At 38.2% G+C, this 26,917-nt stretch overlaps 1 protein-coding gene across 7 annotated transcripts in view; it reads left to right on the forward strand.

Moving 5' to 3' along the window:
* TANC2 (tetratricopeptide repeat, ankyrin repeat and coiled-coil containing 2) overlaps window positions 1-26,917 on the forward strand; it is a 379,564-nt gene that overhangs the window by 61,487 nt on the left and 291,160 nt on the right. The window contains exon 1 of one of the 7 annotated variants that reach the window (XM_055131296.1): window positions 18,842-18,901. The exons of the other annotated variants lie outside the window; for them this stretch is intronic. The gene's annotated coding sequence lies outside the window, so the exon portion shown is untranslated. Of the gene's footprint in view, window positions 1-18,841; window positions 18,902-26,917 lie in introns of those variants that run through there. 7 annotated transcript variants of the gene reach the window in all.

Genomic DNA, 26,917 nt, shown 5'->3' on the forward strand with positions numbered 1-26,917 from the left:
GAACATGAGAACTGGTCTTCAGTGGGAAGTTTGCTTCTGGAGTGTGTGTGGTGGTGGTGGCAAAGTGCAATAAGACAAGGAAGAGAAACACTGTGACAGTGGTGGAGGAAAATTGTCACTCAGGAAGAGGAGAAAGCTATGAAAGGTGGTTAAGTATTATGCCTGAAACTCTATCAGTAGCAGTACTGTAAATCACAGTGCCTAAAATTAAAAAAAAAAAGTGCCTGTCATAGAGCAGACTAGTAGGTGGGAGGGAAACTGGGGTCTTTAGTGGAGGGAAGTGGAACTATGAAAGGATTGGTGTTGGAATGTTGAGTGCCTGATAACCAGTCACAAGTACTCGTACTCTGTAATTCGTGGTGACTAAAAAAAACAAAAAAAACAACCAAAATCATTCTAGTAACTACCGAACATTTCAACCATACTCTTTCATAAAAGTAATGTCACTATTTGCTATCAAGTTCCATTGTTTATGGGGGCCAGAGTAATAGTCTAGCAAGTAAGACAATTGCCTTGAACCTAGCTGCCCAGGTTTGATTCCTGGCATCCCATATAATTATAGCCCATAGGAGTGATCCCAGAGTTCACATCCCTGAGTACCCTTGGATGTTACTAGAAAACAAAACACACACAACCCCTTCACCCCCCAAAAAAGGTGAATGTTTTGTTAAGGCATCAAATATGCGGGTAAAATATACTGTCAATATAAGAACTGAGAAAGTATCACTTGTATCACTTGTCATCCTGTTGATCTTCGATTTGCTCAAGTGGGCACCGTAACGTCTCCATTTGTCCCTGTCGAGTGCTAGTGTAGCCCATTGATAATTTGCTTGCTTCAGGAATAAGAAGGGCCTCAAATCCTTCATTCAGGGTTTTGACGAAGAAGTCTGACCATCTCGTTGGTGCAGCGGCCACGCGGTCTTTTGAGAGAAAATATAATATCCTAAATTTAAAACAGTCTTTGGGAGAATAAAATGTTACTCAAGTCTGTGCCCCAGTAAAATGAAAAATAAATGAGAGGAGGACAGAATATGCAGAAAAAAAGGTCAAACAAAGTAAAGCTTAATTAATACAAATAATTACTGATAATGTACTTCAACAAGTAGAATTTGTTCTAAGAGCACAGAGCTGTTTCTACATTAGACAAATGACACATATTTCAATTCAAAAATTTTAAACTATCATCACATTATATAATAGTCTTTATATAATAAACTATTCAATAAATCTAACAGCTAAACATGATACTAAACAAAGAAATATAGCAGTTATTTCCATTCAGACTGATAGAGATTTCTCGTGTTACACTTTTTCAAATTTGAAAAATGAGTGTCATTATGAGGGTCAAATCTTGGATATGATGTAAAAAGTATTGAAGATATAAGGGGTAGGTTGAAGTTTAATTTGTTTGACTTACATGTAGCTCAGATGTTCACAGTGAGTTCTGTTTTGTGTTTTATTCTGTGTGAGTCATTGAGAGACCTTGTTCAATTTTTACCCCCAAACTTATGTATCCTAGATTGTTGTCACTGTGAACTTTGTCAAAGTCCTATGTGGAGAATCAGTGGGCATAAATTTAGAATTTCCTCATCTTTCATAGCAGGAATTCACAAACTATGTCCTGAAGGCCTGATCTACCACTGTTTTTGTAATAAAAATTCAATCAGGATACAGCCACACTTACTCATTTATGTATATTATCTGTATTTCTTATCATGCTACACAAGCAGATTTCTATAGTTGGGACAGAAACTAAAATATGTACTATCCAGTCCATTACAGAATAAGTTGCAGACCCCTATTCTGTACTGGCAAGATAGTTTCACAACTGTTAAAATGTTTTGTTGAGGGACCAGAGCAATACAACAGCAGGGAAGGTGTTTGCCTTGCACACGACTAACCCAGGTTCCACTCCCAGCATCCCGTATGGTCCCCTGAGCACCACCAGCAGTGAGTCCTGACTGCAGAGCCAGGAGTAACTCCTAAGCATTGCTGGGCATGGCCCCCCAAAAACAGTAAATTAATAAATATTAAAAAAAAAAGTTTCGCTGATTGGGGGAAAAGATAGTACAGCAGTTAATGAATGCACTTGCAACGAAGGCTAAGGGTTCAGCTCTTGGCCTTTCTTCTTGATCTCTTCACTGTTCTTTTCACTTTCCACCATAGTCAAACCATATCCAGTTATTCTTTTTTACTCTTAGATTACATTTTGGTCTTTAAGTTATTTTACTTTACCTTGTTTCGATAATTGTTTATCTTGCCAATCAATGTAAATCCTATGAGTTTATTGATTGACTTCTTCCCAGCCTCTGGAGTTGTATTTGAAAATTAGTAGTTCAGTAAATATTTGTTGAGTGAATAAATACTTGATTTCTCTGGCTTATCTTACCCTGCTGTCATCCTAATTTTTCTTTCTTTCTTTTTTTTTTTTTTTTTGCATTTTGGGTCACACCTGGCGATGCACAGGGATTACTCCTGGCGGCGCTCAGGGAACCATATGGGATGCTGGGAATCGAACCCTGGTCGGCCGCGTGCAAGGCAAACGCCCTACCCGCTGTGCTATCCCTCCAGCCCCCATCCTAATTTTTCTTCCCTATTTTATAAGGTACTAATGAAATTAAAAAAATTTTAACATGATTTGACCACATCTAATTTTCCTAGTTTTATTCAGAAACTTTCTACTTAATCCTAAGTCTTCCTAATACTTTTTTTTTCCCCTGTACCCTTCGGTGTGGAATAAATTTGCTACTAAAAATCCAAGAATTATGCCTTGTATAACCATATCCTTATAAGTAGATTAGCTTTTTTTTCTAGAGTCAGTAAAAAAGAATGAATTCATGAATTCTGACATGAATTCATGATTTTTCATCTACCACTAAGTATCTTGCCATTCTTGCCATACAGAAACCCTGGTTCTTTAGAGACTCTAAAGGAATCTTTCATGTCGTACTTAGATGAAAATCTCATCATCTTTCTAAACCACATATAACCAAACTAATTTTTTTGGTTTGTTTTGTTTCTTGAACCACAGCTGGTGGTCAGGCTTACTCCTGATTTTGTGCTCAGGGATCACTCCTCACAGGGCTCAGGGGATAATATGGAGTTTGGGGGTCAAACCAGGGTTAGTTGTATGCAAGGCAAGTGCCATCATGCTCTGCCCCACAGTGATTTATTTTGTTCTTTTCCTAAATTACCATAAATCTTTATATAATTGAAGGCATAAGTAGCATTAAAAACATCTTTGAGGCTAATACAGCAAGTAAAATGCTTACCTTGCTCATGCCAGACTCCTGGCTCAGTCCCTGGCTTCCTGTATGGTCCCCTGGGCACCACCAGGAGTAACTCCTGAGTGTTACAGGGCATGGCCCCCCAAAACTTAAAGAAAACATCTTTGCTGTTAGAATAAGAGTGAAAACTAACTGGCTATGGTTAACAAATAGAACGTGTTGTATAATTACTTCCTATTATCAATAGGATATATATCAAGGAGGTAATATTTATGTTACATGATAGGAAAAATATAATTACGGTACTAATTCTATAGTGGCATTGTAGCACTGTGGTCCTGTTGTTCATCGATTTACTCAAGCAAGCACAGTAACGTCTCCATTGTGAGACTTGTTGTTACTGTTTTTGGCATATCGAATAGTCCACGGGTAGCTTGCCAGGCTCTGCTGTGTGTGCGGGTGGGATACTCTCGGTAGCTTGCCGGGGTCTCTGAGAGGGACGGAGGGAGGAATTGAACCTGGGTCAGCTGCATACAAGGCAAACACCCTACCTGCTGTGCTATCGCTCTAGTCCAATTCTGTAGTAAAACATGTTAACTCAGGTAAGTTTGTTTTTTTTTTTAAATATTCTCAAAGTATGTTGAGATTAAAACTTGATAAAGATATCTTGGTAAAATAGTTTGGTAAGATAACACTTGATAAGATAGTTTGTTCATCTGTATAAACATTTGGTTGAAATTTATCATATATTAAGTGAATCATTTTATATATTGCACTATATTAAATATCCAAATTATTTTAATGCTACTCAGTGTACACTTATATGTTACTCAGTATACCTAACTTAAAATACATAAAATTAAAAAATTATGGAATAATTTACTTCACCTCCACTAATATATAGCACTGTAGCACTGTCATCCCATTGCTCATCAATTTGCTCGAGCAGGCACCAGTAACATCTCCATTGTCAAACTTGTTGTTACTGTTTTTGGCATATTGAATACACCACAGGTAGCTTGCCAGGCTCTGCCGTGGGGGCGAGATACTCTCGGTAGCTTGTTGGGCTCTCTGAGAGGGACGGAGGAATTGAATCCAGGTCAGCCGTGTGCAAGGCAAATGCCCTACCCGCTGTGCTATCGCTTCGATGCCCTACTAATATGTAAGGGAGACTATAGTTTTCATTATGAAAAAACTTGGTGAGCATGCACGTACGTGTCTGTGTCTGTGTGTGTGTGTGTGTGTGTGTTTCTGTGTCACAGTTGGTATTGTGAACAGGGATCTTTTCTGGTGGGGCTTAGAATACCATATGTGGTGCCAGTATTGAACCTGCATTGTCTGCTCTGAACTGTCTGTCTCTCCCTGTTGTATAAAGCTATGTCATTCATTGTTTTAATGGAAAGCACTTATTATTACCTACAAATGTGGTTCATTAAATCACAATTTTTTTTTTTAGTATTCACTGTGATGCAAACATTATGATACATGCTGGCATAAAAGGATCTCAAGGTCTAAGAGAGGAGAGATTCTTAGACCAACAGTGGTGGCAACACAGTTGGAGGACACACAGGGAGGAGAGGAATATTCAAGCTGAGTTCTGAAGAATAAGTAGGATCAGATTTCATACAGAAAAAGCTGCATTTCTCAGTAGATAAACATAGTAGACTATATGGTTCATTTTATCAACTACAAAATTCTCTGTTCTTTGAACCTAGGGAGAATTAGAAAGTCACTAAAAAGGATGAAAGTTAACTTCATGGTTTAGCAATGTGTTTTTGTATGCCTAGCTAAAAATTCTACATCCTTAAAGCTGTGAGGAATAGATCCTTAAAGATGTAAGGGAACCATTGCAGGGTTTTAAACTGGTGAGTAAAATAGTTTCTTGTTTTGTTTTTGGGCCACACCTGGCAATGCTCAGGGCTTACTCCTGGCAGGTGTGGGGGACCATGCAGGATACAGAAAATCAAACCCAGGTTGTCAATATGCAAGGCAAGCTCCCTACCCACTGTCCTGTTTCTCCAGCCCCCAGATTTTAACACCTATAGTCAGCTCCTTTGCAGACAAATTTATTTAAATTGAAAACTTGGGGGCTGGAGATTTAGCACGGGAATGAAGGTGCATGCACGCATATCTTATATGCAGTTGTCTGACCCTCGTTTTGTATCCCCATCACCGCATGTTCCCTGTGAGCATAGCCAGGGTGCAATCCCAGTAATCTCCACCTTGAACTCCTCATTTTCAGCCTGCTGGATGGGAGGGAGGACCTCCAGGGCCTCCTGAACCCTGCTTGGGAGGCCCACCAAAAATGACCTGAATTTCTAGAGGAAATGAAATTTTTAAAAAAGTTTTATTAAAGCACCGTGATTTACAAAGTTACTCACAGTTGAGATTTAGACATAACAATATTGTAGCACCAATCCCACTACCAGTGTCAGCTTTCCTCCAGTGTTCTCAAATTCCCTCCCGTTCCATCCCTCTTTCTTCCCTCCGGCCTGCCCTCTTGACAGGCATATTTTCTAAGCTCTGTTGTTAAAGTTTGGGTTGCTTGATTTCAGTGTTGATAACTCTGGGGTTTGGATATTTGGCTCTGTCATCCTCTCACCACCTTTGCACCTGAATCCCCTGACCTGGCCCTTTTGCTTCTCATCTGTCTTTTCTCCTCCCTGTCCTCTGGGACCAAAGTTGGTCTGGACATCTCTTCTTTAAAACATTGCATTCCCTTGTCCAATTTTTCTAAATATCACATATAAATGTTTTCATCCTGTGCTTGTCCTTCTGGCTTACTTCATTTAACATGATGTCTTCAAGTCCATTCATGTTACCAAAAATTGCATGATTCCTTTAGAGCTGTGTAATATTCCGTTGTGTATATATGCCACATCTTCTTAATCCACTGATTTGCCATTAAACATCTATCTAGGTTGGTTCCAAATCTTAGCTATTGAACTGAGTGCTGCAATGAATAACATTGTGCATAAATTCTTTTGTCATATCAAATACTCCACGGGTAGCTTGCCAGGCTCTGCTGTGCGGGTGGCATGTTGTAACAATCTACACGCTGACAGACAACGCCACACACCTTGTGCATGGACATGGTGCTCACGTACAGAAAGTACCGGCCAGATCTACACAGTAGATGCAAGGAGTCCAGCCCTGCATCTGCCTGCATCTCTGAGAAGCACCTCTTGGTTCAATGTTCGCCAGTTGGCACCGTTGCCACGCCTTCGCCATGATGAGGTGGTGAACCATTGACGGGTTCGATATTTGATATGCCAAAAACAGTAACAAAAATTCCCCTGGCCCTGGGAGAGCCCCCTGTATGGCATCTTAAGAAGGACGAGCAAGGAGAGGTTAAAATCTCAGGGCCAAACTAGGCTGCCAAAACGAAGAAGTACTAAAATGACTGTCTGCACTTTTTAACGCACATACACTGGCATCGGCATCAGAAGCATCCATCGAGGACCTGATGGTGCAAGCGCAGAAGATCAAGTACGACGTCATTGGATTGACTGAGACGAGAAGGCATTAGTCATATCATGCCATTTTCAACACTGGAGAACTGTCCTCGGAACATGTGACAGTAGAGGCGTTGGTGGTGTTGGAGTCCTCATCAACACAAACTTGGCCATGAGCATTGATTCATTCAAATGCCTAACAACCCAAGTCAGATGCTTATGTTTGAATAGGTGTGGCTCATTGCCAGCAGTTTCTATCTTTGTCGTCTACGCACCAACATCCAGCTACAACAAAGAAGAAATTGAGAAGTTCTACATGGAGCTGGAGAAGTTCTATAAGAAAACTACACCTTCTACAAGGTCACTGTTGGTGATTTTAACGCCAAGATAGGACTGAGAAGGTACCCTGAGGAACTCCACATCGGGACCCATGACCTAGAATGGAACAAACAGGGTAAGAGACTGTCTGAGTTTATCATGTTGACCAAGACCATCCATGGTAACTCACGGTTCCAGAAGGCCGAATCTAAACATTGGACATGGGAGTCTCCCAGTGGACAGTTCCACAACGAAATTGACCACATCATATTCAATCATCATATTCAATTGCTTGACCGATATCATTGTTGTCCTAAAATTCTAAATGGGATCAGACCACTGTCTCCTTTGTGTGAAATTCTACTTCACGGACTGGGGAGAAAGGGCTGCAAAGTTTAAGAAGAGAACTCCCAGAATGACCACCAACTGGGAGTTCTTTGGCACTATTGCGGCAATATGGGAAGTTGCCATCATTGACAACATCAACGAGGAATACAGTCGACTGGTTCAGCACCTCGAAGAATGCTAAGAGAGAGAAAGCCACAAAATGACTCCTGTCTTCAGAAACTCTCGAGCTCATTCGCCAACTTGGTTTGTTGCAAGCCTCAGGAAATCACAAGCTAACGTCCAGGTTTGCAAAGCTGTGCAGAGAAGCGATAAAGGAAGACCTCAGAGAGGGAAGAGCAGCAGTGTTTGCCGATGCGGCAGAAGCCGGAAAAGTATTTGTAACGCCAGCCTGCCCTTCGCCAACTATAAGACCAAGATGACTGCCCTCTGATGTCCTGATGGATCTATCACATCTTCCAGAAGGGCAATGGAAAAGGTTATCCACGACTCCTACTCGGATCTCTTTGATAGCCGCCTCCAGCTGCCCACATACCAAATTATGCAGGATGGATATGTTGTTCCCAGCGTTCTCCCTTCCAAAATCTGACACGCCATTTCGTCAGTAAAGAAGCGTACGGCACCCGGTCCAGACAAGGTCATACCCGAACACCTGAAGAATCTGCCACCAGTACTCATCAATACACTGGCTCGGCTCTTCACACGCTACCTGTCTGAATGCAAGATTCCGTCCCAGTGGAAAACCAGCAGGACCGTTCTGTTGTACAAGAAGGGAGACATCCATGACATTGGCAACTATTGCCCAATCTGCCTATTGTCTGTTGTCTACAAGTTATTCAGTCGAGTCATCCTGAATAGGATTGGCAGAACACTAGATGAAGGACAACCATACAAACAAGCCAGGTTCTGAAAAGGATTCAGCACTATCGACCATATCCACACTGTGACCAAGCTCATTGAAGTTTTGCGAGAGTTCAAGATGCCTCTCTGTCTAACGTTCATTAATTTAAAGAAGGCCTTTGATTCTGTTGAGACTGAAGCGGTCATCGAAGCCCTAGCCAAACAGGGTGTTCAAACTCAGTACATCAGGATCCTCTGTGAGCTATATTATGGATTCACCACCAGGATCTCACCATTCTACGAGGTCCTTAAGTGATCATGAACATAAAGAGAGGGGTTTTGGCAGGGTGATACCATTTCATCAAAACTCTTCAGTGTCAACCTTGAGAACATCATGCGATGACTGGAATGGGAAGGAATGGAGTGAAGATAGATGGTTGGCAACTATACCACTTCCACTTCACTGTTGACATCACATTCTAATAACATCAAACATTAGGCAAGTGGCATGAATGCTGGCTGACTTCAACCCTGAGTGTGGAAAGGTTGGACTGCAGCTGAATCTTACAAAGACAGTGCTCATGAGAAACGGACTAGTTCCTGACGTTCCGTTTGCTCTCAGTGGAACAAACATCTCCAAATGCAGCAGCTATGTGTACCTAGGTCGGGAACTCAACATGACGAACAACCTGGCAACTGAGCTGCATAGGAGGAAGAGAGCAGCGTGGAATGCATTCAAGAACGTCGAAGAAGTTGTTAAGAGAACGAAGAACCTCCGGCTCCGGGCACATCTTTTCAACTCCACCGTTCTTCCTGCTCTCACATACGCCTCAGAGACCTGGGTCCTACGAAAACAGGATAAGAACACTATTCGGGTATCCCAAAGAGGAATCGAAAGAGCTATGCTTGGAATACCACATTTCATTCAAGTGAGAGAGTTCCGACCTCTCTCAGTGATCAGATCGAGAATCAGGGACGCTGTCTCGTTTGCCAAGGTATCGAAAATCAGATGGGCTGGACTTGTAATGCGATTTGGAGACGACCGCTGGACTAGAGCTATTACTGACTGAATTCCTTGGAACATCAAAAGAATGCCTGGCTGCCCACCTACGAGATGGTCAGACTTCTTTGTCAAGATCCTGAACAAACGGTTTGAGGCTCTTTGTGTTCCTGGAGCAAGCAGACGCCATTGGGCTACACTAGCACACAACAGGGACAAATGGAGACATTACTGGCACCTGCTTGAGCAAATTGTTGAGCAACGGGATGACAAGTGATACAAATGATAAATTCTTTTAAATGAATGTTTTTTTTGTCCTGGGGGTAGATACCAAAAAGTGGAATTGCTGAGTCATATGGGAGCTCAATTCTGAGTTTACTGAGTAACTAAATCTATTTTCCATAGGGATTGGATCAAACAACATTCCCACTAGCAGTTGATTTGGGTTCCTGTTTTACTGCATCCCTGCTGACAGAGATTGTACCCAGTGTATTTGATATATGCTGTTCTCGCTTGTGTAAAATATCTCATTGTCATCTTGATTTGGATGATGAGAATTTTTTCATGTGCCTGTTGGCCATCTGTTGGTCTTCCTCAAAAGTGTCTTCAGAATAGGAAATGAGATTTTAATGTTAAAATTTGAATTTTAGCAATACTTAGGGGACCTTGTGATACCGGGGTTTCTTGCAAGACAAGTAACTTACCTCCTATACCATCTCTCAGGTCCCTGGTTACTGTTGAACATTAGAATGGTAAAAATGACCAAATATTCCATTTAAAGTGACTGCTCTATAGTGGGGATTTTCAGCTTACTAAATAAAGAATCTGGAGGCATGACAGTTATGAATAAGTTAAATGTGAGATTCAATAGCTTCATCAAGGATTAAAAAAAATTTTTTTTAAAGTATTTATTTTGCAGTTGAGGTGATGTGTCTGTCACATTTCAGTTGTGGTGCTTACGCCTGCTTGCCAAGGGGTGCACTCATTTATTTAATGGTGCTTGCATACATCCTTGTCTTGTTTGCTTACCCTGGGTCAACTGTGGTGCTCACATGTGCTCACCATGGCTTAAGTCTGGGGGAAAAGCTCATGCATCACGTATTTGTGGTACTTGCACATGCCTGTTTAGCTTTTGGGTACCAGGTAGCAGACACTCCAGGATTGTGTTCAATGCTTGTGAGTGGTACCAAGGATGGAACTCACGGTCTCATCTTTGCAAGGTGGATGCTTTTAGCCATTGTGCCATTCCCAAGCCCCCAGGGATTCTGTTTCTTTCCATCTTTCTGCTTTGCCATTTTCAGCATATTGATCATTGTTCTCAGACTTGTCTTTACCTACTGCAAAAGGATTGTCATATGTTCAGCTTTTATAGTTGCAAATATTATTCAAAGACTGGTAGGACAACTGGTACTTTCTTGGGTCCTTTTCTTTTTTTTAAATGAATGAAAATTTTCTTGAAAGCCTTCTTCCCTCCCCCCCCAACCCTTCCCATTCACCTTTCATTCCACAGACCAAACTATAACACACAGCCTTTCTTAAACTAATTGATGGAGTTGCAGTGAATTGTTATTTAAATTCATTTTTGCTAAAGATTCCCCTTCTGTGTTTAGGTGAGAATCAGCCAGACTTCTTGTAACTAGTACAGAAAATAAAACCAGTGTTCTGTGAAAAACAAAGAGGAATTGGCTAGGCAGCCAGTGAAATCTGCTACTTTGTTTTACCAATACTTACAGGTTTTGTTTATTTTTTATAAGTAGTTGTCTTTTCCATCTGGAAAATTAAAAGGAAAAGTCCATATTTGCCCCATATAGGAAGATAGCAGCTCCATATATTTGTCAGAAAGATAGCACCTCCTTATATTTGTAATAATACTAGTATTTGATATGTAGTTTATAGGTCACATAGAGCTGTTAGCATTTTCCTTGAGTCTTACCCACTTTGAAAATCTCTGAACACTTGCTTTCTGACCTACACAGTAGAACTCTGAACCCTGCATATAGCTTTACGATATGATAGGTCTTTCCTGGGAAATAAACCAGCTGAACATCACAGAAGACCAGTTTCTGTGATTGTTTTTGATCAGGTGTATTCTTTTTGAGTTTGTGTTAATAGTAGATGGGAGATTTGTTTTTTTCTCTCTCTCCTCCTTGCCTTTGCTTCATTGTTGATATCAGGATGCTTAGGTGTCACCACATATTTCACTGCTTAGACTTTTTTTTTTTAAATTTGTGGTGTTTGTTTCTTGACCATGTTGCTGGCCAGAGGTCACATCTTCAGCTGTGATGCTCGTGCACTTTCTGATTGTAGTGCTCATGGGATTTGGTGCTGTGCTCAGCCTTGTGCTTTCCAGGGTCACACTCCTGGCTGTGCTGCTACATATTTTTTAATTAATTTATTTTTTCCTTTCTGGGTCACACCCAGCAATGCTCAGGGCTTTCTCCTGGCTCTGCACTCAGGAATGACTCCTGGGGGTGCTCAGGGGACCATGTGGGATGCCAGGGATTGAACACAGGTTGGCTGCTTGCAAGGCAAATGCCCTTTCCACTGTGCTATCGATCCAGCTGCTAATTCAGATATTTCTCAGAGGTCACATACCTTTAGTTGTGGTCGTTGGACACACCTGGTTATGTGTCTAGAAATCACTTGTAGCTCTAGAGATCACAGACAATAGGGCTGTCAGGCACAGACTGCCTCATACTTGAAAGGCAGTTGTTTCAAACTACAGAACTATTCCTGGGTGCACGGAGAGGGGAAAAAGCCATATATACATATTTTAATATATAATATATAAATTATATAAATATTATGTAATATATAGTATTATATATATAATATATATAAAATATATTTTAATATAAAATATATATGTAATATATATTACTTTGTGTGTATTTAAAAAATTTTTTTGTGATTTCGGGCATACCCAGTGGTGCTCAGTGCTTACTCCTGGCTCTCTCTGCACTTAGGGATCACTCTGGGGGATGCTCAGGGGACCGTATATGGTGCTAGGGATTGAACTGGGCTTGTCTGTGAGCAAGGCAAGCACCTTAACCCCGTATTATCTGTGGCCGTGTGTGTGTGTGTGTGTGTGTGTGTGTGTATATGTGTGTGTATTTTAACTATATGAGTCATTTCAGTTTCCTTAAGAGGTCAAGTCTTTTAAGCTCAAGTATTCAAATGAGATGTACCTGTTTTTGTGTTTTCTTCTTTTTTAAAAAAATGGTTCTTAGGCCACACCTGGCAGGATTCAGGGATTACTCTTGGCTGTGCACTCAGAAATTACTCCTGATGGGCTCAGGGGACCACATGGGGTGCTGGAGATCAAACCACATAGGCCACATGCTATGATCCCATACTCTCATACTATTGTTCCGATCCCTTTGTGTTTTCTTTTTATTTTGTTTTATTTATTTTTTGCTATCATCTCCCATTCTAACCACTAAGGACTTGACAGCTTCAGAAGGGAGATGTTGAGTAGACAGAATGGAATACTGAAGAAAACCTCTAATTTTTATAAATAATGCTTGGCTGTGCATTTTTGTTCTTAAATTTTGTCTTGTACAGCCTCATTTTGTTGCCTCTGATTTTATTTCTATTTACTTGTAGATTAGTTCAGTCCTTTCTTTATTCAGAATATTGTGTTCCGTAGCTGTTCTTTGTTCCATTTTGAAAACTGATTACCAGACTAGGACAGTCTATCTCTTCTGTTTGGCCTCCAGTCAGCTCAGACTCTGAGGGTAGAGCACTGTTGGGAACCCTGTTTTTCACTCTACAGTTTCATACTAAGTTTAAATAGTAGACAGCCAGGTTGAGAAAAACAGAAAATAAGTTTCAGGCAGAGAACATGGCACACCTAAAGACATAAAATTGTAGGAGAGCTTGCCATAGTTTGTACTTTGTACAGATATTTTAGTTAGCCCTTGTTTCTTTTCTGTGCTTATGTTCTGCAGGTCTGTTTTATTCTTAATTGACTTTATATTTAAGTGTCTTCTGATGTTCTGTTAGCTGAACATGGCTATCAATAACACTTGAATTTTACATCTTATATTCCGTTAACCCGGAGAAAATATTGGCTCAGTTACTTGTTCCCAAGCCCACAAGAGTATCTGGCTTAATTTAGGTGTGGTATCCACCCCCAATGATCATTTACACTTTGGACCAGGTTTGGCATCATCTCACTTTTGATTAGGTACCTACCCTGGTAGAATATCTGTTATAATAAAGAGAAGGAGTAAATTAGTAGATAAAGTGAGAGTTGATAAAGGACAGTTTTCAGAAAGGGATGTGTATTGGTAGAAAGACAAAACAGCTTGTATAATTTTCAGAATGATCACATTCAGTGTCCAGCTGATGGTGAAATTAATTAGGGTCTGAGGTAAGAGGGATGCTTGTGGGGACAGAAAGATGTTAAAGAATCACCTGAACTCTCCTGGGCATGGAGCAGTGAAAGAGGAGCACCCAATCATATTTATTCATGTATTTTTTTTCCCTTAAAGTGCTTACTGAATGCTTGTTGTGTGCTAAATACAGTTAGAGAGTGGTATTAGAAATGCAGCAGTGCTCTCTAGCACTGTTACTAGAGAGTTACTGTCTTGATTATATAGTGACTTAAAGAACTCACTCAAGGATTGAAGGACAGTACTCATGTTTTTGTCTTAGGTGACTAGGTGAGTTGTGAGTACCAGTCTTTTGAGTTTTAAGAGGAAATGTAATGAATTTATTTTTGGAGTGTGATGTGATGGTATATCTAGAAGAATATATATCCCATATTTATATGCCATGTATATATCTCATATATACTCTCACTGAAACCATATCCCATACGACCACATGATGTTGCTGACATTTTATCAAGTAGTACAGTTGACTTTGTGTCTTCAGGTACTGTGAATCTCCACACCATACAGTTGTGTGTATCTTCCACCCCAGTCAGTGTATGCAGTGGAACAGGTTATATTACGATGATATCCCTTTATAGTCATCCATCCCCATCTCCTGTCCTAGAAACCAGTGAGCTATTATCCATCTCTGTAGGTTTTTTTTTTAAAATAATGTCATGTAAATGTAAAAAGTACACTATCTGAACATTTAAGACTGGCTGCTTTTATTTATCATAACGCTGTTGAGAATCTTCCAAGTTGCATCCAGCAATAGTTTGTTCCATTTTCAATTTTATGGGTGTCTCACAGTTTGTTTATTCATTCATCCTCTGAAGAGCATTGGGTGGTTTCCAGTTCTTTGCAATTATGAGTAGTCACTATAAACATTCACATACAGGTTTTGTGTGAACATAACTTTTCAATTCTCTAGAGTCAGTGCCTAGCAGTGGGGTTGTTGGATTACATGGTAAGTGTGTGTTTAACTTTTTAAGAAATTGCCTGTTTTCCAGAGTGACTCTACATTTTCTTCAAGCTATGTGTGAGTTCCATCTGTTCCACATCCTCACAAGTACTTGCTTGTGTGTGTGTGTGTGTGTGTTTGTGTTTTATTTTAGTCATTTCATAAAATGAGCTGTGGTGTCTCATTGTGATTTTAATTTGCCTTTCTCCAGTGGCTAATGATGTTGCATATATTTTCATATGCTTATTTGCCTTTAACATATTCTCTGAGGCGTTTGTTCATATTTTTTGCTCATTTCTAAATTAAATTTTTCCTTCCTATTGAGCTTTCAGAGTTCTTTGTATAACACAGTCTAGATACAAGTTCTTTGTTGGATATATGATATACTGGCTTTGTTTAGTCTTATAACAGTTGTTTTTGAAGAACAAAAGTTTTGAATTGGGTTGAAGTTTAATGTATCATTTTTTAATTAGAATGTGGGTGAGGAGGTTTGAACCATACTCGGAACTCCTGTTGTTCCTGTTTTTTGTTGTTGTTGTTCAGCACCACTGGTGGCAAACCATATATGGTGCCAGAGAGTAAACATGGGTCACATGCAAGGCAAGCACTTTAACAACTCTCTTCTATCTTTTTGACCATTTCTTTTTTAAAAACTGAATCGCTTTGTAACTATCTCACAGTAATTCAATAAATAAATAAAACTGGATCATGCTTTTTTTGTTTTTCCAATTTTATTTTCATAGTTGTTCACAGTAATTGATTATATTCGGTATTTCAGCACCAATCCCACCACCATAACACCTTCCTCCACCATTATTTCGTATTTCCTCACTACGCTAAAGCCTTCCCCATAGGCAAATGTTAAATAATTTATTTTGTATTGCTTGTTTTGAACAGTATAGGATGTCACGCGACTGCTTTTGCAGCCATGCACTGCTGGATTGGATCACGCTTTTATTATAGTTAAACACTTAACCTATTGTGAAGCATTATCCACTGCTTTTTTTTAAAATTTCAGTTTCATATTTAGATTTGTGATTTCAGTTTGAGGTTTAGTTTTTTTTTAAGTGGGAGTTATTTTTTTATTTAAGAAATTGTTAAGGTTGTTGTATATTAGGTTTTTTGCATAAAGACATGTAATTGTTTCTGTACCATTATTAAAAACCTATCTGTTCTTTGCTTTGCTTTTGAACCATTGTCAAAATTCAGTTGGCCATATTTGGATCTATTTCTTCACTGTTTCACTGGTTCCTATACTTGTTAGTTTGTCTCTATTACTCTTACATTTTGATAATTTTAGGGGGGTGGACCAAAGGTGGCTGAGCTCAGGGCTTATTTCTGACTCTGTGCTCAGGCATCCATGTGGAGACCAGGGGATTGAACCTAGGTTGGTCAAGTGTCAGGCAAGTGCCTTGCCTTCTGTACTTTCTCTGCCCCAGCTTTATAGTGATTCTTAAGCAGAATAGGTGATTTCCCCCCCTTTGTTACTTTTTATTTTTAAACTTGTTTTAGCTATTTTAGATCTTTTGTCTTTTCATATATAGATTTTGGTCTGTTAAAATCTTTTTGGGATGTTGACATTGCACTAAGATTATTCTATAGATCAGTTGCCATAGTTTATATCTTTAGCATATGGAATCTTCCTGAACATGAACATGATGTGTTTTTCCATTAATTTATGGGTGTGTGTGTATATGCGTGTGTGCACGCCACTTGTGGTACTCAGGGATCATTCTTTAGGTTTGGAGGATCATCTGGGGTATGAGGAATTTAACCCAGGTCATCAGTCCCTCGTACTCCAGCATACAAGGCAAGAACTTACCTGCTGTACTGTCTTTCCAGTACACTATTTAGGCCTACTTTGATGTTTTCATTCAACAACTAAAATTTTCTGACTTCCAGCATACATATTTGTCAGGTTTATGACTATTGTCACCCTATTTGTTGTGCGAACTGATCTGACGATGCTGGGAGAACTATGAAGTGCCTCGACAGAACCCAGAGCTTCAAATGTATAAGGCATATATCCTATCACTTGAACCACACTTCCAGCATTTCTTTTCTTAAGCTCTTATTAGTAGTTTAAATCACTGTCATGCCATTGCTCATCAATTTGCTCGAGTGGGCACCAGTAACGTCTCCAGTGTGAGACTTGTTGTTACTGGTTTTGGCATATAGAATATGCCATGGGTAGCTTACCAGGCTCTGCTGTGCGGGCGAGATACTCTCCATAGCTTGCCAGGCTCACCGAGAGGGATGGAGGAATCGAACCCGGGTCGGCCGCGTGCAAGGCAAAGACCCTACCCACTGCGCTATCGCTCCAGCCCAGTAGTTTAAATATTTTATTTAGGCAGTGTGACTTACAATACTGTTAACAATAAGGTTTTGTACATACAGTGTTCCAATATCACATCCTCCACCAGAGTATTCTCCCATCCCACTCCTCCGCTCCACTTGCTAAATTCTTTTGGTTTGTTTCTTACTGTGTTTTGCTAATATATAGTAATATGCAGACATATAATGGAATTGATTCTTGCATTTGGACTTGGTACTGTGATCTTACCTCACTCCATTCTTCCTTCTAAGATGTGTTTATTGGTTTCGTTATTTGTAATTTCTTTCATTTGTTTATCTATTTTCCTATTCTGGGGATTGAAACTATGGCATTGCTTAGTTAGTACTTGTAGTATGATGATAGCTAAGACTGATGAGTGGTGTTCATGTCTTTTTGTGTTTGGTGACTAAATGTAATACTGACTATGGGTTTTGGTAAATATTCTTTTCCTTTTTTGGTGGTGGGTGGGAGGCACTCTTGAGTGTGCTCTGGGTTTATGTCTGGCTGTAAGCTCAGGGATCACTCCTATGGATGTTCAGGGACCATATGGGGTGCTAGGTATTGAGTCTTCATTGGCCACTGCCTGCAAGGTAGAGCCTTCCCTGCTGTACTATCTCTCTAGCCCCAGTCATGTTTTTTTTTAAATCATTAATATGATTAATTAAATTGAGTGATTTCAAGTATTAAACTAATGAAGCATTCTCAGGAGAAACTCCTGTTGCTTATAGTGCTCCTAGTGTTATTTTTAAAGCAAAATTATAGGTTTAATTTGTTGATTTTTTGTTTTGTTTTGTTTTTTTTGCTTTTTGGGTCACACCCGGCGACGCACAGGGGTCACTCCTGGCTCTGCACTCAGGAATTACCCCTGGAGGTACTCAGGGGACCATATATGGGATGCTGGGAATTGAACACGGGACCCGCTGTACTATTGCTCCAGCCCCAATTTGTTGATATTTTGTTGAGAATTTGTTTGGCCATGAACGGTACTGATATATTTATCTTTTTTTGTAATGTTTTTATCTGCTTTGATATCGGAATATTTTTTCTTTATAGAATGAGTTAGTGTTCTCAACTCTTGTTTTCTGAAGGAGATTTTGTAGAATTGTTATTTCTTTAAATGTTAGATTGAACTCGGAAAACTATCTGCATCTGGAAATTTCTTTTTTGTAAGGGTTTTAGAACTACAAACAAATTCTAGAAATGTTGAGGTTACTCTTTAATCTTGGGTGAGTTGCAGTAGTTACTAATTATTTATTAAAGGGTGTGTTTAGAAGACAAGTTTTGCTATTGAGTAGCTATATGACCTTGGGAATTGTACTTTAGCCTTAACCATCTTGGCCTTTAATAATGTCCAGCTGAGAAATTAAGGCTAGATTTGTTTTCTTTGGAGTTTCTAAATTACCTATTTCTGGGAGGTATGTTGTATGTTTTAGACATTTATGTGAATGGACTATGAGCCTCTTTTTCTTGATCCATTTGTCAGTTTCTGAACATTGACTTTTCATCATTGATAAAAAGATAGGTTGGAAGCAGGCATCTCTATGCAGTTGTTGTGATATGTGAAAAATGCATTTCATAAGTAATTTGTGTAGAAAGATATGACACGTGAGTTTTTCATGTTTTACTTTGTAGAAACAATTGAGTTTAGAATTTTTTAAATGTCAGAACTGCATTTCAGTTTTGTAATTATCCTTCTGGTTAAAAACAGCTATTTACTGTTAGCTCTAAGTTGTTCATGTAAAATAATTTTTCAAGAGGTAGCACACTTTTTATTGAATCAAACAAAGTGAAAGTAGTGTACAGATCTGCTGCTGAAGGAAACATTAAGTTGCTGCCTGCAGCTGGAGGATTTTACGTAGGCACCTGTGGGTTTGAGTGCGTTCAATATACAGACTGCAGTAGGAGGCTGGCACTGCCTCTGCTGACTCCAGTACACTCCTTCACTGCTGCTCTGCCGATTTCCTCACTGTCCAGAAGACAAACAAAATGGTGCAGCACGTACAGGGTATGAGAATAAACTAACCGTCAATATGAATCAAAGGTGGGTTTACTGCACTGAGTAGCCATGAAAAATATTTTAAGGAGATTAAAATCTTGGATCTAGTTTAATATGTCAGATATTCTTAGCAGCTTTTATATTTTGTTGTAGCCATTTGAAATGAAAATGTTCGGTTCTGAGATCTGCATGCCCTCTCTATGTAGAGGTTCATTGCATGATATAGAGGTATATTGCACGTATAGTGTTAATAGATGCATACGTGGTGGTTTATAGAGATTTGTATCTGTACTAAATATGTCTAATCTGTATATAATCACACATACATATACATGCAGTTTTTTCCTATTAATAATACATAATTTAAAAAGTAAGCACAGTTTTTATGTTTTTTTATGTTTCACATTTGTCGCAGCTCCTATCAATGCCTTTCTTTATATTGTACGTTTGATAATAGTAGAAAGCATTAGTAGGGCGGTCTCTGGTGAGATGGAAAATAAGTAGAATGAACACTGAAGTTGGCACTTCATATATTATTGATGACTGTAATGCAGTGTGCGTTCGCATTGCACATAGTCATGATTTAAATGATCACCTCTTTCGTAAAAGCAAAATGTTTATATGAACGGCCATGTTGTAGACAGTGAGTATAAAATCAGGAGACGGTGTAAGACAAGTGAAATGTCTCTGTCCTTGGTTTCTTGAGCAGTGCTCAGCGTTGACTCAGGGCACTATCGTTTTAGAAGTACAGTGTGGAAACAATTGAACATCAAGCTTAGCAAAAAAATGGAGGTTAAGTTTCCCACCCTCTCCCGGAAGCACTTTACTTATGAATGCATATATTTTGGGTGTCAGTGGCTGCATGGTACTGGGGAACTGTCCAGTTTAGACATGATATATTTACTTAAGCCACACCCAACAGATTCAGCTTTTTTAATGCATTCAGACACTATTTTAATCTGGTGCTGATATGTAACCATTATATGTGGGATGTCTATGCATTGTAAAAGGAAAGAAAAATACTATGTACACACGTTCCTGTGTTCCTGAAAATGTGAGTTGCTGTATTAATAGCACAGAAGAGCAATGTTTAAATTATGCAGCATTATCTCTGGGGGTGGGGGGGTGGGGAGAGAGAAAGTACAAATCTACTGCAAGTATTCTGGTCATAAATGTAACAGAACTGTTGGTATACTGCTTTTTGTTTGTTTGGTTTAGTATTATAGAGGCTGAGTTGGACTATGACATTTAGAGTTCACATTTTCTGTTTGAGAAAATATTTGCCCAAACATTTGAAATATCTCACTTTATTTTCTTCTATTTTAATTTTTTTTTTTTGCTAAAGATTAAGCCCAAGTCTGTTTATGTTTTACTCTGTACTAGAGATATGTATGGGAGAAAAATTAACTGTATGACTGCTTGCCACCCTGTTGGAGTACCTTGTCCATTTCAGACAAATCAGAATCAGTATTAATTTTAGTAGTCTGTAGTGTGCTCACATTCTATATTTTCAAAAACTCTTTTAGCTGAAGCAAATTTACTCTACCAAATCAAAGGAAAAAGACTTCTCACATCTGTACTGTAGTCGTTTGATTTTATTGAATAGCACAGTTGAATAATAAGGTATTTTTAGGTGCCAAATTTAGTGATAATGGATAGCTAACTGTGGGTTGAAATATACTATATTATTAGAATGCTTCTTGTATCTAAACTGTTATATAATCCTGATGGAATGTTGCAGATGAAACAGAGAAATCTGATTGGCTCTTTACAAGACACAGTGCCTTGAAAGCCATTCTAAATAGGCTTCCACAGTCGCCTTGATGGTTAGTTAGCATCACAGTAAAAACAAAATGCTGTGGAGACAGACAAGGAGTTTGGAAGATGAAATGAAGTTGTTAAAGCACTTCTGTAATACATACACTCCTCTTTTATTTGTTTGCTTATTGTTACTCCAAGGGAACGTTAAGTTCTATTAAGTTAACGTACTGTCTGAAAAGTATTACTTGATTATTTTGACTAACTCTACAAGAGTAGGCAAACAGTTTTTTGTTAGGTGATAGGATGGGTTAATGAATACTAAAATTTCACAGCATTTATTAAATATGAAAGAATGGAACTTGTTGGGAGAGAGGTAAGGTTTGTTATGAAATTGTGAAGAAACTCTTACCCTTCTCATATTAAAATTGCATTAGATAATTTGTCATCTAAGACTTCAGTGATGCTTGGGGAGGATACTTTGCTGTTAACACTAGAATGGCAGACTATTGCAAGTCAAAACAGGAGAACTGTTTACTGTCTGCTGGCTATTAGAAACACCCTTGAGATGTGAGAACAATGTGTGTTAGCTTTTATGTATTTATTACACTTGGCTAGGTGGTCTGTTGGAGTAAGTTGCAAGTTATAAAACCAAATTTCTATCCCTTCTGTTATTTTATGTAAAATATTTTAAATTGCAGTTTATTAAAATTTGAACATTCTTAAAATAGATCAAGTTCACTATATTATCTATGGAAAGGGCAAATTATTTTAAGCACAAATGAGCATTTAAATTAAAAAATTGTGGTGAAAGGATTTAGAGGAGTATAAAATAAAACCATATTTAAAGAATAATATCCTGTGTATAGTCAGAAAACAAATATATCTTTTAAATTTTATTTCTGTGCTTATTTTCTCAAATTATTTGATATGCTAATAGAGTAAGGCTGAAGGCAGCTGGCTGCTAGTGTTACTAGCTGAAAACAAAATGGCTGGCAAGGATTAGTACTGTAAATTGCAATAGAGATCTGGATGCAATTTAGATATCTTTTATCCAAAGCAAATGTTACAAAGTAAGATGATGAAGGAATGACTTTTGGATGAAATGCTTTTGACATTAAAGAAACATTTTGTTAAAATGTGCAGATACTGTATTGTAGCATAAAAACAAAAGATTTTATGCCTTAAAGAGTGATTCATTTTCAGCTAAGCAATAAAGAACTCTCGTTAATATTCATTTAACGATCACAGTCTTTTTAATTCTCAGATTCAGATATTTTCTGAGGATATTATTTATGAATCGTACAGATTAATTATGTAGTTAAGGGAAAAAGAAATACAAATGAATGCATTCATAGAATCTGAAGAATTCTTGATAATTCTTTGAGAATTTTATTTATGATTAGATTATGATTCTTTTAAAAGAATAGAAAAATAGAATAATGGGAATGTTAATAGATAAGAATAAAAAATGCAGTTTATGAAATTACATCATCTGTAGATTTGTGTGTACAGTAAAGAGTTTTTTACATATAACCATTGATCTTTAGCAATTCTTGAAAGATTATAAATGTTTAAATTGCTGATAGATTGAGAAATAGTTTCAGGAATTATTAATTAGTTTGGTTGAAGACAGCACACTAATTTGCATGCCTGTCTCTCACAGTTTAATGACAACTGTAAAAGGCACACAGTATTCATTTGTGATCACTTTTCCAGGACACAGTCTCATGTCTCAGTACTTAGTCATGATTAATGGATAATGACACACTGTGTGTATCTTCAAAGACACACATTCGTAATTACATACCTAATTTTTCATGACCTTTATAAGCTAAATTCTACTATATTCTTTTAGCAGATGAAAAAAGAGAAAGAGAAAAAGAGGTTAAGTGACTTGACCAAGGTCATATAGTATGTGGAGGTGTCAGGATTTGTACTTCAATTATTCCAATTGCTTTCATCATCTCTTTCTTTCTAAGTGAAAATTAATATTTTAGTATTCAGCAGAGCTTTCAGGAGAAGACAGTGTGTATATAATATGGCAGAAACTGAAGATAGCAGAAAAAACCTGTTTTCATCTCTTTCAAAATTGCTGTTAACTGATATTTTGTTGTCTAAAATACTTTTTGCTTTAGTCATTAGGTACAGTTTATTCCTTATTATCACCACTAGATAATGTAGATGTCAGTTATCTTAAAACCCATCCAACTGTCTGAAGGAAGCAGAGAGAAAATAGTTTCATAATCCTGAAAATGGCTGTCAACATCTACATTTGTCATTACATTTAAAGAAAATTTCTGAATATTTGTAAACTTTGTATTCACTTTTCTTGTTCCATTCTCATTGCACTATTTTTGTATTTCTTATTTGCTCACTTAAATTACTGTGTAAGTTTCAGTACTCTTTAGCACTTTCTCTTTTTGTGCTTAAATGAATTTCCATTTTTGGAAAGCCCCTAACTTTGTAAAAAAATGTGGTTTCTTTTCTCTAGTTCTCATTAGTATGCTCATATAATACACAGTCATAAATAATACTGATTCATACAGATTCAGAATTTGGTTTAAAAAGTTTGTGAGCAAAAAATATTTCTAATAGGATTGTATTTGCATTTATAGTGACCACACCTGCAGTGTTGGTGTTCTGTAGTTCTAGGACTCAGTTGTTGCTAGGGACCATCAGAGCCACATCTGGAGGTGCTCAGAAAGCCACGTGGTACCTGCTGGGGGTCCACCTCAGGATTGTGCCAGGCATGCACTCTCTACTTGGGGTCCACCTCAGGATTGTGCCAGGCATGCACTCTCTACTTGGGGTCCACCTCAGGATTGTGCCAGGCATGCACTCTCTACTTGGACCTGGTTCTTCATGAACAATTTGTGTTTTAGTATTTTGTCCTGCATCTCACTTACTTTATTCTTGTTGGTATATTTGTGGACTTGGTTTGTTAAATTATTATAATTTTTTTTTTTTGGGGGCTACACCCAGCAGTACTCAGGGCTGATTATTCCTGGCTCTGCACTCGTGACAGAAAGAGGGAACCATAATAGGATGCCGGGGATCTAACCTGTAACTGTTTTTGTTTAGGCTGACTGCATGCAAGGCAAATGCTCTAACCGCTGTACTATTGCTCAAGTCCCTGGAAAACATTTTTTTTAAATACATTTCTCTCCAGATATAAATTTCAGTTTATTTCAAATTTATTTTATTTTATATTTAATCAATTAATTGTTCTATTTTGTATGATTGGGCTGGAGCCATAGCACAGTGGGTAGGGCATTTGCCTTGCTTGCGGCCAACCCGGGTTCGATTCCACTGCCCCTCTTGGAGAGCCCGGCAAGCTACCAAGAGTATCTTGCCCTCCCAGCAGAGCCTGGCAAGCTCCCCGTGGTGTATTCAATATGCCAAAAACAGTAACAACAAGTCTCACAATGGAGATGTTACTGGTGCCCACTGGAGCAAATCGATGAGCAGTGGGATCTTGTATGATTACAGATAGACTACAGTTCACTATCCTAATACACATATCAGAATTTTTCCAGGGGCTATACCTTGAAGTAGAATTGCTTAATGTGGGTTATTGGCATTTTCAGTTTTATTAGATAACTTCTCTCCTGTATCAGTCACTGTATCAGTTTATATCCCTAATAGAAATCCTTGAGAGTTCCTGTTTTACCACATCCTAGCCAGCGAAAATTCATGTAGTTAGATTTCTCCATTTTTCCCCAAAGAGACAAAGTAATATCCTACAGATTTAATTTCTATTTCCCTAATTTCTGGTGATGTTAAGCATCCTTTCATGTATTTGTTGGTTTTCAGATTTCCTCCAGTGTTAATAGCCACCTCATTTCCTTTATGCATTTGTTTTCTTGGATTATCTCTTTTTTATTGATTTATAGACAAAATTTATATATTTGAGACAGTTCAGCTAGAATCCCTGGACCTAGGAATCTAGCCCATAACTTGTTTAACTTGTTTTTGTGCAGCTTGTGAGCTAAGAACAGTTTTTATGTTTATTTAAATGACTGAGGCAGGGGAACGTAAAGAAAAAATGTTACAACATGTGAAAATTATATAAAATTTAAATTTCAGCATCTATAAATAAAATTTTATTGGAACACAGCCACACTCATTTACTTACATATTGCTTGTGGCTGTGGCTGCCTGTGAGCTGCAAGGGGAGAGTTGAATAGTTGCAGCAAAGAACATATGGTTGCAAAGTCTAATATTTATTCTCTTTATAAAAGTTTGCAGACCCCTGTTCTAGATTGATCCTTAGTCTGTAACATTTATTTGATATATCTCCTCTCAGTATCTTGTCATCAAGCCTGTCTGTTGAGTTTAAATCTTTAATTTATTCACATTTAATTCTTTTCCCTTCAAATTGTTTGAATAGTGTTCCCTCAGAGAGCACAAATGTTTTCTGAAATGGCTACTTTTTTGTTTTTACTTTCAAATTATTAATATTTTTTCTTATTCCCCTTAATTTTTTGATAGTGGGATTATGATGATATGGTGACCTGATTATTATTTTATATACAGAGAAATCACTTTTCCTTTATCTAGTGTTTTATAATTCTTTAAATTAACTTCTGAGTCTGTTTGGAGTTTATTTTCTCAAATCTGATTCCTAGCTTTCAACTACTTAATTATTGTTTTATTATTGTAGTTACATTTCCTAGTTCTCTAGGAAAAAATACAAAAAAAAGAGGTAATACTCTAGTAAGAATCTTACTAGTGACAACTTTAACAAAAAGAGTAATTTTTAGGATTATATATATTGAACCAGGGTCATGTTGTTAGTTTTAATACTATTATCCTTGGAAACATTTTCATCTCAAGTTGTTTTGGTTTTCGAGCCACACCTAGCAATGCTCAGGGCTTACTCCTGGCTCTGTGCTCAGGAATCTCTTCTGGTAGTGCTCAGGGGACCATATGGAGTGTCTGAGATTGTGAACCTGGCTTGGTCACCTGCAAGACAAATGCCCTACCCACTTTGCTATCTTTCCAGCCTCATGGCCTCAAATTATTTTTATCAACATCATCACAGTTAAGTAATATGGTAGCCTCAAGTACATTGTAATATGCTAAATACACTTAAAATATGTGAATATATAAATATGAACCAATAACAGTATTATTTAGGTTCATAAGATGAATAAAGTATAATTTATTTGAGAAATGGAGGTCTATTTAGGTAATATATAATTTTACAACTTTTTATTACAGTGTCAGTAATAATTGAAAAAAAAATGAAAAAAAAGGGGCCGGAGCGATAGCACAGCGGGTAGGACGTTTGCCTTATACGCGGCCGACCTGGGTTCGATCCCCGGCATCCCATATGGTCCCCCAAGCACCGCCAGGAGTAATTCCTGAGTGCAAAGCCAGGAGTAACCCCTGAGCATCGCTGGGTGTGACCCAAAAAGCAAAAAAAAAAAAAAATTGAATGTATCAGCACATACTTACTAATCAAAATAGATGTACCTTTTCTTTTGGGGCAGCAGGGGGAGTTGGCCCATGTCTAGTTATGCTAGTTAGGGCATGCTTTGGCTCACTTATCAGGGATCAGCTCCTGGTGGTGCTCAGGGGATCATATGTGGTGCCGAAGATTGAAGTGGGTTGGCTGTGCTCAAGACAAGCACTTTAACGCATGTCCTGTTTTTCTGGCCCCAGATGTGCCTTTTCTTGGGGGCTCAGTGGAGAGGAAAAATTTGAGTTTTTGTCTGTCAATGGTTGTCACACTAGCAGTTCGGAGAGGAATGAAAATAAGGATTAATTTTTCTATGAACTATGTGATATAAGATACAAATTCTTTATGTTACTGGTGTCTTTTTATTTTTGTTTTGGGGGCCATAGCACCGTGCTTGGGTGTGGGTGCCCTCCTATGCCATACTGGGGATTTGAACCAAGGTCATCCAGTTGCAAGATAGCGCCCGTGCTGTATATCCAGCCCTATTCATAGTGTGTTTGAAAGTTATCAGGTATGAAGGTGGGAATTTGGAGTAAAGAATATTTTATCCTAACTCCTTAGGCTTATATAAAATTGTGGTTTCTCAGGTTTCTGCTCAAGACATCCTAAGGGTAGAGATCAGAAATGGAAAGAACACTAATTAGGAAAACAAAGGGAGAGCTAATTAGAAACAAAGCTGGAAAAGAACCATGTTAGGATTTTTTTTTTTTGGGTATCTATTCTGATGGGAGATCATTTTAAATTAAACATTGAATGGGATAACTATTAGATTTGCATTTCCAAGTGATTACTTAGCTAATCCCTTGATTTTTAACTACTTTCTGAATAAATGTTTA

Source organism: Sorex araneus, chromosome 3 (genome assembly GCF_027595985.1).
Source record: "Sorex araneus isolate mSorAra2 chromosome 3, mSorAra2.pri, whole genome shotgun sequence".
NCBI lineage: Eukaryota > Metazoa > Chordata > Mammalia > Eulipotyphla > Soricidae > Sorex > Sorex araneus.